This window comes from Microcaecilia unicolor, chromosome 11 (genome assembly GCF_901765095.1).
Source record: "Microcaecilia unicolor chromosome 11, aMicUni1.1, whole genome shotgun sequence".
Taxonomy (NCBI): Eukaryota; Metazoa; Chordata; class Amphibia; order Gymnophiona; family Siphonopidae; genus Microcaecilia; species Microcaecilia unicolor.
Window position 1 is genome coordinate 135,217,123 of NC_044041.1, and position 12,286 is coordinate 135,229,408.

Here is a 12,286-nt window from a genome sequence, read left to right on the forward strand (position 1 = left end):
TGTGCAGTTTTTCTACTCTCTTCCTTTTCTGTCATCTCATCTCCTTCCTCACTCCTCCCTCCCCCTCCATGTCCAGCAACCCTCCTCTCCCCCCCTACCCTCCCCTCCATCCACCCATATCCAGCAACTCTCCTCTCCCCTGCCCTCTCCTCTCCCCTTCTTCCACCATGTCCAGCAACCCTCCTCTCCCCTTCCTTCCCTCCATCCAGCAACCCTCTCCTCTCCCCTTCTTCCACCATGTCCAGTAACCCTCCTCTCCCCTTCCCTCCACCCAGCAACCCTCCTCTCTCCTTCTTCCACCATGTCCAGCAACCCTCCTCTCCCCTTCTTCCACCATGTCCAGCAACCCTCCTCTCCCCTTCCCTCCATCCAGCAACCTTCCTCTCCCCTTCTTCCACCATGTCCAGCAACCCTCCTCTCCCCTTCTTCCACCATGTCCAGCAACCCTCCTCTCCCCTTCCCTCCATCCAGCAACCTTCCTCTCCCCTTCTTCCACCATGTCCAGCAACCCTCCTCTCCCTTTCCCTCCAACCAGCAACCCTCCTCTCCCCTTCTTCCACCATGTCCAGCAACCCTCCTCTCCCTTTCCCTCCATCCAGCAACCCTCCTCTCCCCTACTTCCACCATGTCCAGCAACCCTCCTCTCCCCTTCCCTCCATCCAGCAACCCTCCTCTCCCCTGCCCTCTCCTCTCCCCTTCTTCCACCATGTCCAGCAACCCTCCTCTCCCCTTCCCTCCATCCAGCAACCCTCCTCTCCCCTTCTTCCACCATGTCCAGCAACCCTCCTCTCCCCTTCTTCCACCATGTCCAGCAACCCTACTCTCCCCTTCCCTCCATCCAGCAACCCTCCTCTCCCCTTCCCTCCATCCAGCAACCCTCCTCTCCCCTTCTTCCACCATGTGCAGCAACCCTCCTCTCCTCTCCCGTCTGCCCTGTTTCCTTCCTGCCCCCCCCCCCCGCCGTACCTTTAAATATTATAGTTTTGCTGGAGTCGCGGGCAGCCGGCATTGAAGACATCGGCAGGCTTACGCCGGTTCCAGCAGCCTTCCCTTCCCTCGTTGCAAGTCGGATGATGGCTCCGCCCTCGTAGAAACAGGAAATATGTCAGAAGAGGGCGGAGCCATCATCTGACTTGCAATGAGGGAAGGGAAGGCTGCTGGAACTGGCGTAAGCCTGCCGATGTCTTCAATGCCGGCTGCCCGCGACTCCAGCAAAACTATAATATTTAAAGGTACGGCGGGGGGGCGGGGCAGTGGCGGGCTGGGGAGGCTTAGCCTCCCCAAGCCTCTTATACGGGGCGCCTATGCTTTTCACTCAGGTAAAATTAGTTTTAAGAGCTGGCTGGGCAGCAGGAAGGCAACGAGGGCAGGTTTCAAAATATTGGGGGTGCTCAAGCACCCACAGCACCCACGGAGTCGGCGCCTATGCCAACACACATAATAACGGTTTCAGGGTACTAAGTGAGAAGCTCAGTAGTGTGAGTAAGTATGAGCAACAAAATCATGGGGTCTCCAAAATCAGTTCAGGTTCGGATTAGTCACTATGGACGGGTGAGGTGGGCGACTTTGATTTCTGGGCCAATGTTGAACTGGCAGAAGACACTCAGATGCATAATGTCCAATTCGACGGCAACGGAAACATGCCACACTAGCACGGCGATAGGGACTAGATTGGGAATCCTGGTTTCCAGCTTTAAGGCCTCTGCGATTGTCAGCATACCTGAATTGGGGGTTATGTTTTTCACAATCTGGCAAATCAGGGTAAACACGAGGGCAGGTAGTAGGTGAACTGGAACTAGTACTAAGGGTAGCAGGGTACCTAGTGCCATGAGGAGAGGAAAGCAAATATAGGGTGGACGGGGTGCTGGAACTAGAAGATGTGGAGGGGCTGATCTTAGAGGACATCTTAGCCTTCAAATCAGCAATCCGCAACATTGTGAGATTCCTGTGCAAAACCTGGTCCTGGCGGACCTCTCTTCGCCTATTCTCAATTAGTTGCCTACAATAGTGAAGGATATGTTCCCGAACCTGTGGCCATTCCATGTGTTGTAAACCTATCGTCTTATCTAGATTCTTCCTGACCTTAGAAGGCAAGGTCTGTTTAAGTAAGTAATAGAATACAGGGAGAGCATTGTCTGAGTCAAATCTTTCCTCAATCTCATCATGAAACAACTGCCTGCATCCTAACTAGGTAAGCTTCAATCACTTCTGACCCCACCTCCCATCGTTGTGAAGTGATGACGGAGAAATCTTTCTGGGCAGGGAAGGAAGTACGTATCTCTTGAAACAATTTTTCTTTAATCACTGTCAAGGGGGTACTATCATACTGATTCTCAGTCACAAATTCGGCATAGCCTGCTTGTGTGAACAAATCAGTGATGCTAGCGTGGGCGGTCCTGCCCAATATGGCCTTCATATCTCCTACTGAAAGAGTGGTCCCTAGAGTGGCCTGTTGTAGTTTTAGTAGCCACTTGTTCCCTCCTTTAGTAATATCCGTGAGTCGCAGAACAAGGCCATTCAGCTCAGTTGCAGACAGGGGAGTAGTAATATACTCTGTATGAGGAAGACCAGCAGCTGACATTCTATTCAGCAGGGGGAAAAGATTTGCAGCTCGGGAAAAGTTTAGCACCCTCTCCCGAGGAGGGGGTGGTGTGGGGGTGGTCATATTGATTAAAATATCCAATGTTAGAATTTCAGCTAAGATCTAGAACGTAGTTAGATAACTGTGGGCTAGAGCAAGTATACATCAAACCCAGGCCTAGAACCAGTGGTTTGAAGCCATAAGTTAAGGACGGGACAATATAAGTATCAGTGATAGTTGTATAGTTGTATAATAGTGAAAATAAATTATATAATAATTTTTTTCAGAGCCGCTATAGAACCCGATCTAGAACACAGTCCTAGGGCCAAGGTTTCAGAGAATACAGTAGAATTATGAAAAGAGCTAGAGGCAGTACGCCAATAGTTTACAAGAGCATGCAATACTCACGTGTCTTCTATTATACTCAGATTCTGTGTAGGAGGTCTAAAATATAAATGATCAGTCGGCATAAAGATCCACATACTAGTCGGCATACAGAGGAGAGGTATAGAGAATTCATATTAAGATAAAGGTAAAGATAAGAATATACGCTAGTGTGTATGCAACTATGTATAAATACTGCCTTCCAGGGTAAGCCTCTGGTCAAGAGCCAAATAAGCGCCTCATCAACCACTCTAGTCAAAGGCCCACTAAACGCCTCATCAAGCACCAGGAGCCAAAACAAACGCGTCACTGGTGCCAGGACCCACAATAAACGTTCACCGATAGAGCCCCAAATCAGGGAGTGCTCCCATCAAGGGATTCAAGTACCTGTGAAAAAGGTACCATGAATCCGGAAGGCAGTAACCCAATGAGCTTTCACGTGCTAGAGCCTTAAATGGTTCAACTGTGATTGGATCCCTAAACGCTTCAATAGCTCCCATTGTGTATTCAATTAATCAAACTATAAATTTACGACCTCTGATTAGACTAGCTAGTAGGAAACGGTACAGAGGCGTCCCTCAGGAGTACCGGTGCTACAGGTTCTAGCCTAATTGGTAACGAGGCAAGTGTTCTAGATTGGGGGGCCGGGCACACCCTGAAAACTGGGTGGTATTAATGGCCCAATCCCTAACAATTTAGGTACCATCATCCATCCAAGGGACAAAAGTTTTGCCCCGTAGAGGGGTGTAAGCCCTTCCCCTTACCTTTCGCCGGGCATCGGTACGTAAGCCAATGGTTCTAGCGTAACACAGAGATAGGAACGAGAGTAAGGGTATAGTATGTATCAGGGAAGAGTCCCTAAAATACACTTCAGAAAAGGAAGAGAGGGGTGGGTGTGGATCATTAAAAGGAGTCTAGCCTGTAACAGAAAAAACTTTTGGGCACCTTAAGGGCGGCGGCCGATCCTGAAGACTTTAAGGATCCAGCTGCGAAATAAAAATAAAGTGTAAATATTATAAGGTAAAAACTGGGCCTATCCACTTAGTACCCAAAAACAGACACAAGAAGGGAAGGAAGAGGTAACAACCTAAACATGAAATTTCTATATACCATAATATAAGTAACATGAGAGACATATACTTCGTAGAAATACAGCTTTTGATAAAGGGCAAGAAAGACATTATAGTATGCGTAGTCCAGAACTATACCCCTAAAAGAAAGCAAATAAGTGTTAATGAAATTGAATCAGAGGTAACACAGGAATGCAGTTAACTATTTATGATCTAGTTCCCTAGTTAGGCTGCTGTCTCAATTTGGTTTTAGGCATCCATTGTAACGCTGCAACGAACCATTGCTAGTGGGTTGTGTAAATGCAAACAATCTTGTCGGAGTAATACCTAAAGCAGGAGAAAAGATTTTAACAGTTCATGAACAAAATGTGTACGTTATCAGTAGGCAATGTTACCAGGAATGCCTGAGGGAGAATCTCAGAGCAGAGAGACAGTGCCATAACCTGGGCCATTTCTCTGGAGCAGGGGAAAACTGTCCGCCCACCCCAGCAGAAAGCGTCCAGGCATCTGCACGTCAGAAAGTCAATGGGAAAAATTATATATATAATTATGACAGTAATGAAATGAACTTATTAACGTAGAAAAAACTTTTTCTTCCTGCAATGGCAGGTTATTGAGTGTAGCAAGTAGTGGGTAGGAGCTCCATAGTTTTAATATCTTCTACCGTGTCTTTAAATAACGGCAATCTAAATTTCATTACTACCAGTATATCACTCGATTCTGTGTATGTAAGGGTTAATTTTTAGTTTTCCGGACTAGAGGCTTCCTAGACGCTTACAACTGAATTTATGTGGTAAGAAGTATTTTTGTTTTGGCACTCTCTTGAGCCTCCCTCTGTTATAGAAGGCAGAACAATCAATACTTAACCACAATTTAAACCCCATTTTAGAAGGAAAATGTGCATTAAAAAGGCCAGACACTATAGCATTATAGAATTTGCTACCTTATCCAAGGGTTAGAAAGCAAAGGTCTAGGGATGAACGGAAACTGTCACATAATCCTAAGATATAAGCGAGGAAGTAGAGAGAAAGAGAGGCCATTTGAGACGGCTGCATTTCTCTTAAGCAGTGGTCTGGCCACCATCAAATGGGTGGTCCGAGCAGTCTCAGTAGCAAAATATTGTGAATAAATTGTAAAGGAAAAATGGAAGCACCTGCAATCTCATAATACCAAGAGGAATGTGTGTAGGAAAGAGATACAAGGAAAGTGCCGATAAGAGTCAAAAGAAAAAAACAATGAAAGGAAAAATAAATGTGAAACAGCATATAGCCATGGTGCAGTCCTTCTGAAAGTTTAAAGTCGGCAAGCAGCATTATATAAGCAGAACAATAAAACCTGAACAAATCAATTATAGTGAAAGCTTCAAAATATATAAAATGTTTAGATGCATCCAAATCAGATTACCCAAAAAACCACTTTTAAAATATCAACTCGTAAAACTTTAACAAGTAAATATACAGTTTAAGATAAGAAACAGCCAGCGGTGCAGTCTGAATCAGGAAGCTTTAAATATAAAAATAATGTCAGAGCAAACAGTACAAAACCGAAATATTCTGCTTCAGATGACAATTAGAAAACTGAGCATCATTATTTTTAAAACCCATTGGCAAGTCAGAAATAAAAAAAGGAGTATAATTATGCATAGTGTTGAAGGAGGGAGGGGGTAGGAGGCGTGTCTGGGGTGTGGTAAAAGGAAGGGAGGCATGCCCAGATGCCACGCCCATAATGGGTGGAGAGAAGGAAAGAAAAAAAATATGTCAGACCAAAGGAAAAAAGACATAAACTTGTTAATCATTCATGAAGTATAGTACAAAGCATTTACAATAATTAAGTGACAGAGAAATGCATGCTTACAGGAATCAGCTAGCTGGGAGAAAGGAGGCATAAGGGCCGAGAGCCTTTGTTATGCAAAGGAAAAAGTACAGATGGAAATGAGACTAGTAACCACGGAATCTGTAATATAGGAAATTGAGAATTAATGTGAATGTATGCTGAGTTATGACAACGAAAGGGGGAGAGCTAATTAAGTGGTAGAGACAGTCACTGCACACATTATAAACCCAACCTAAAACACAACTGAAAGAGGTATGGAACAGTTAAATCAGAAGACAGCCAGGGCATTCTTATCAGAAAGTAAAGATTGAGAGGAATAAGAGCTGGTGCTTAGTTCAGTACATGTACCCTTGCAAAACTGCTCCATAACAGATTTATTTCAGGAAATGTTCAGACAGGGCAATGGAATGAATGTACGGAGTTTATATTGTGGAGTGTACCGAGGAAGGAGTGCCCTTAAAGCCTGGCAGAGAAAGAGGAAGCTACACTTTCTACGCAGTTTTAAATGTGAAGCAGGAAATGCCAACATACCGCTAGCAGGCTGACAAAGAATTGTAAGATTTAAACCATAAATCTTTCAGAAAGACACAGCGAGACAGTTTCTAACAGAAGGAGAAGGAAATCATTATTAGTATAGATGACCAGAAACAGAATCGGAGAGCATGAAAGGTAGAGGTTAAGTACCGCCGGAGTTTTAAGTACGGCACAGAGGAAACGAGCCCGGATCTCTAGAAGTGCAGGGAAGGGATATTCACTGTATGAGATATAAAGGCTGTGTCGCAGAGAAAAAAGAGAAAAGCAGAAGTGTATAGGCAGGAAAGAAAGGGGGGCTCTGTGGGCTGTCAGTTTTGAAGAATAGTTCAGAAAACACACAAACCAGAATGATTTCAAAGGAGAGATATGGGATTTCAGTGAACTGCAGTGAAATAGGACGCAGTACAAAAGTAGGAACACAAGACTACAGGTAGGGATGGGAGGGAAACATAACGGGAATACACAAATAGGCAGTGAGACAGAAGGGAGGACGGAAATGAAGATACCCTCCTAGCGAACAGTCCTCTACAGAACAGACAGACAGAGGACAGATGGTGCAATCTGTGAGTGCAATGCCGCACAGAAGTTCACCAAGAATAAAGCAGATAAGCGCACAAAGCAGGTAAATACAGTGACACAGATCACAAACACAGGAATAGACCATATCACAAAAGGGACAGAGCAACAGTTAAAACGAGTAAGGGTGAAAGAGAGAGAGAGAGCAGAAAAAGAGCAGAATACCGAACAGATAGTGCCAATACCCAAGATGGGGGCACAGGATATCAAGACAGTAAAAGGAAGGCAAAAAGGAGACCTACATAAAGAGCAAGAATATGCAGGTGTAACAGGAAAAGAGTGACTGGGTAGAAGTGTGAAACTGGAGTATAAGGGACCATTAAAAAGATGCAGCTGGCAGAGCTGTCAGAAGGGGAGATGGGCAAGAGAAGAAAGACCGGTGTAAGTTAAAAGGGTTCAGGACGGGTAGATTCACTCACTATAATAGAAGAGTGTCAAAGAAGAGAAAGTAGGCCATCCACTCAGAAGAGATAAGGCAAAGATAAAACAAAATATCAGGGACGCAATTAGAATCTGTGGCTGGAAGAGCAAACCACAGAAAGAGTGAAACCACTGAGCATAAAAAGAGAAAGAATGAGTTCACATTAGAGTGGCTTTAAAAATCCAGCTACAGGAATAGAAAGAGAAAGATTAACAGGTCCATTAGGGACAAGAAGGAAACAGATTAAGGTCAAAGAGCAGGGGAGAAAGTCAAGGAAGGCGGCCGTAAGGGAAGCCCAAGGAAAGAACGTGGGGCGGACCTTGGACGCATAATTTATCCCCTCTGCGGCCAAGGGACCGACAGCAAAAGGGGCAGAGACCAGGTTAGAGAAAGGCAACAGGGAAAGAAGATCAGCAGCCAGGGTACACCACTGTTTTAATTACCCCTCTCTAGGACCCCCGCAGGACCCTTGCCCACGGAGGTGGAGGAGAGGGTTTCAGAAGGCTCATAATAAGTCTCCTAAATATGACCTCTGTTTTCTGGCTCCTAGGGCATTCTATTCTCCCACATGATGTACTAGAGTTTAAAAGATAGTCTATTTATGTGATATAAGGTGTGAAATGAAACAGAGAAATTAACACCGAGATTAGAGAATATTGAGATAGAAATAGTCTTTTATTCTCACCAATCAGGACTTTCAAGTTGGTACACACATCAGTCAAATTCTAGGTTCAACGGACCGTAGCTTCCGCCTCCTGGGAGCGTTGGGGAAAGAATCCGATTTTAACTCAGATTCACACTCCTTATATAGTATTTGCAAGTCCATACAACTCAATGGAGAAAGACTTTTTTTATCTTAACCACAGGTCAGGTGTCCACCTGTTTCTTAATCTTTTTCCTGTCTTGTAAACAACTCCTAATATGGTCAACTCCTAATATGGACTGTTCCTAATTGTGCAAACATCTCTTCTAATATGAAGAGATCAGTTCCATATCTTGTGACTCTGGGTGCCATCTTAACTATATCAACTGTATCAGACTCCATTTTGTGAACTAAACGTTTTAGGATTTTAGCCATTAATTCTTTGTTTTTGGCTTTTGTACTGCTTTTGAATGTCACACTAAATTCTAATAAGGCTTATCAAGCAGCCCTGCTTCTGCAGGTGCTCAGCAACAAGGCCATCATCAGATTTTTAGGCCTAGTCAGTGCTTTTCAGCAGTTTAAGCTATATAACTCGGCCTACCACTATTCCAGTGGATGGGTCTCAAGCTGGGACACATATTACTTGCTGGAAAAGCAAGTCCTTGCTCAGCCAGTCATAGATTTTAACCTAGCTGGTATTTTTACAGCCTGAGTCCTAAAAATCTGGCCTTCCACCCTTCCGTGGGCATCCAGTGAGGGCCCTCTTGCTGTACTATAATATACAGTTTATATTGGAAGCAAGAAAATAAAAGCTCTTACTTATAAACGTTGTGCTTTGAATGTGCCTCTGTGAAAGGAACAGAGGGAGGAAGGAGTCCTGGAAGTTCTCAGGGCCTGAGCTGAGGCTCAGAGCAAGCCAGATTGCTGTGGAAGCGATGGCAGCAGCCGTGCGAAGGAGAAGGCAGCTAAGCAGGGTCGAGCCTGGCTGGGTCCTGGAGGGGTGACCAGCTACAACAGACACACACGACACACACCCTTCATACCTGTAGACATTCATTCTCAGATAGCCATTCCACAGCACTCCCGCCTCTTCGGCTTCACAGGACAGTCTCAGTCACTTACATACACACATAGAATCAAAGGCACAGGCGACCCTGAGACACACATAGAATCAGCTCTGTGACAAAGTTCTGTCCTAAGTGCTATACATCTTTGTAATAAGCCTATTTCTAGATAAATACCTTTTTCCAAGCCACACCTATGTGTTGTTTGTTGTGATACAACCCACTGCCCCCTGGGAAGTAGACCTGGGACCAAAGAAAGAAACCTAGAACCTGACATCTGTGGGACCATAGCTGACAATGGCTGTCTTGCCAGCAGCAGGACCAATGAACTGTGGTCAGCAACTTACAACTGTATATAGTTGAAAACACACATTGAATTGCTATATGTAAAGCTCTGTGGCTCCATTATTACTAATATGTGGGTTATGCAATGACCACAACAGCTGTGGTTATTACAGCAATAGCAACCAAACAGAAGCGAAATGCTCTGCAGACAACATAAACAACAGGACAAAGCAGAGGTAGTCCAGAGAAGGAGCAGACTTAAGATACTCCACAAATAGATTTATTGAACATTGACCCAACTTGGCCAATTTCTGCACTCATGCCTTCATCAAGGGTCAAATTTACTCCTTCATACAAAAGCAAGTGGGTCAAATAAAAATGTAGCCAGTGTAGCCTTCAAACACTCACTTGCTGGACACTGATTGCTGTTATGGTATTACAGTAATAGGACATCCCTGGGAAAAGGAAACTGCAGATAGAGGAGTAGCCTAATGGTTAGTGCAGCGGGCTTTGATCCTGGTAACCTGGATTCAGTTCCCACTGCATCTCCTTGTGACCCTGGGCAAGTCACTTAATCCTCCATTGCCCCAGGTACAAAAAACTTAGATTGATGAGCCTCCTAGGGATAGAGAAAGTACCTGTTATATAAGGTGTACAGTGCTGCATATGTCTAGTAGTGCTATAGAAATGATTAGTAGTAGTAGATGCTGGGTTAGGAGGGGGGGGGGGGGGGGGGTAAAGGATGTGTCCAACTGGCCCCTGTGGTCACAATACAAGCAGCTACTCATTACTGACAGGTGCTCATTCAGAAACCAGGCCAACAGAGGGTGATCTTAGTAACTGATTAAATGTAACTAGTTACTGTACTAAGTAAAGGTTTTGCGACTTTTACTTATAAATAGTACAGAGAAAAATGTGTTAGTTTTAATTGTACTGAAGTAATAAGTTTACCAGTTTTTACCACTTTTACCTAGTTACTTTCTGATGCTTATAGTTAAAGTAAAAAGTAAAAATGGCAGAGAAACATAAAAGATGATTCCTCAGTAACCAAAATGAAACATCAAAAATTGGAACAGGATTTGCAATTGCAAATTTTGTCACACAAAACAGTTGATCATCTCATCTTAATTTTGTGTTAAGGAAAACAGCCTATGAGAACAGAAGAGTTGACTGTGCTTGTTGAACTGCTACTAGCCTCCAGCCAAACAGAACAGTGATGATTTGGTCACTTTGAAGTACATAAGTACAAAAGTATTGCCACACTGGAAGAGAACCAAAGGTCCATCAAGCCCACATCTTGTTTCCAACAGTGCCATCCAGGGTCACAAATACCTGGCAAGATCCTGAAAAAGTTCAATACATTTTATGATGCTTATCCCAGAAATAGTGGATTTTCCCCAAGTCAATTTAACAATGGTCTATGGACTCTTCTTTTAGGAAGCTGCCCACACCTTTTTTTAAAACCCGCTAAGCTAACTGCCTTTACCACATTCTCTGGCAACAAATTCCAGAGTTTAATTACACGTTGAGTGAAGAAACATTTTCTCCGATTCATTTAAAATTTACTACTTTGTAGCTTCATTGCATGCCCCCTAGTCCTAATATTTTTGGAAAGAGTAAACAAACGATTCACATCTACCCGTTCCACTCCACACATTATTTTATAGACCTCTATCATATCGCCCCTCAGCCATCTTTTCTCCAAGCTGAAGAGCCCTAGATGCTTCAGCCTTCCCTCATAGGGAAGTCATCCCATCCCCTTTATCATTTTCGCCCTTCTCTGTACCTTTTATAATTCCACTATATATTTTTTGAGATGCAGTGACCAGAATTCAACACAATATTCAAGGTTCGGTCACACCATGGAGCGATACAAAGGCATTATAACGTTCTCACTTTTGTTTTCCATTCCTTTCCTAATAATACCTAACATTCTATTTCTTTTTTTAGCTGCTGCAGCACACTCAGCAAAGGGTTTCAACGTATAAGTACATAAGTAATGCCACACTGGGAAAAGACCAAGGGTCCATCAAGCCCAGCATCCTGTCCACGACAGCGGCCAATCCAGGCCAAGGGCACCTGGCAAGCTTCCCAAACGTACAAACATTCTATACATGTTATTCCTGGAATTGTGGATTTTTCCCAAGTCCATTTAGTAGCGGTTTATGGACTTGTCCTATAGGAAACCGTCTAACCCCTTTTTAAACTCTGCCAAGCTAACCACCTTCACCACGTTCTCCAGCAACGAATTCCAGAGTTTAATTACGCGTTGGGTGAAGAAAAATGTTCTCCAATTTGTTTTAAATTTACTACACTGTAGTTTCATCGCATGCCCCCTAGTCCTAGTATTTTTGGAAAGCATGAACAGACGCTTCACATCCACCTGTTCCACTCCACTCATTATTTTATATACCTCTATTATGTCTCTCCTCAGCCGTCACTTCTCCAAGCTGAAAAGCCCTAGCCTCCTTAGTCTTTCTTCATAGGGAGGTCGTCCCATCACCGCTATAATTTTAGTCGCCCTTCACTGCAACCTTTTCCAATTCCACTATATCTTTCTTGAGATGCGATAATATGGCATTATACAGACCTCACACCTGTTTTCCATACCTTTCCTAATATTCCCAACAATCCTATTTGCTTTCCGACCGCAGCAACACACTAAGCGAAGGTTTCTAGTGTATGTATCAACGACGACACCCAGATTCCTTTCTTGTCCATAACTCCTAACGTGGAACCTTGCATGACGTAGCTATAATTCTGGTTCTTTTTCCCCCATACGCATCACCTTGCACTGCCCACATTAAACGTCATCTGCCATCTAGCCGCCTAGTCTCCCAGTCTTCGTAAGGTCCTTTCTGTAATTTTTCACAATCCTGTCGCAAGATAACGATT

The 12,286-nt window shown here is 44.0% G+C and overlaps 1 long non-coding RNA gene across 1 annotated transcript; it reads right to left on the bottom strand.

Moving 5' to 3' along the window:
* Positions 1–2,943: 2,943 nt before the first annotated feature.
* Positions 2,944–8,189, bottom strand: LOC115480299. The gene is made up of 3 exons (XR_003943803.1): positions 8,085–8,189; positions 3,911–3,951; positions 2,944–3,025 (listed from the first exon to the last, which is right to left on the bottom strand). It is a non-coding gene; the product is annotated as an uncharacterized LOC115480299 (long non-coding RNA).
* Between the last annotated feature and the right edge of the window lie 4,097 nt (positions 8,190–12,286).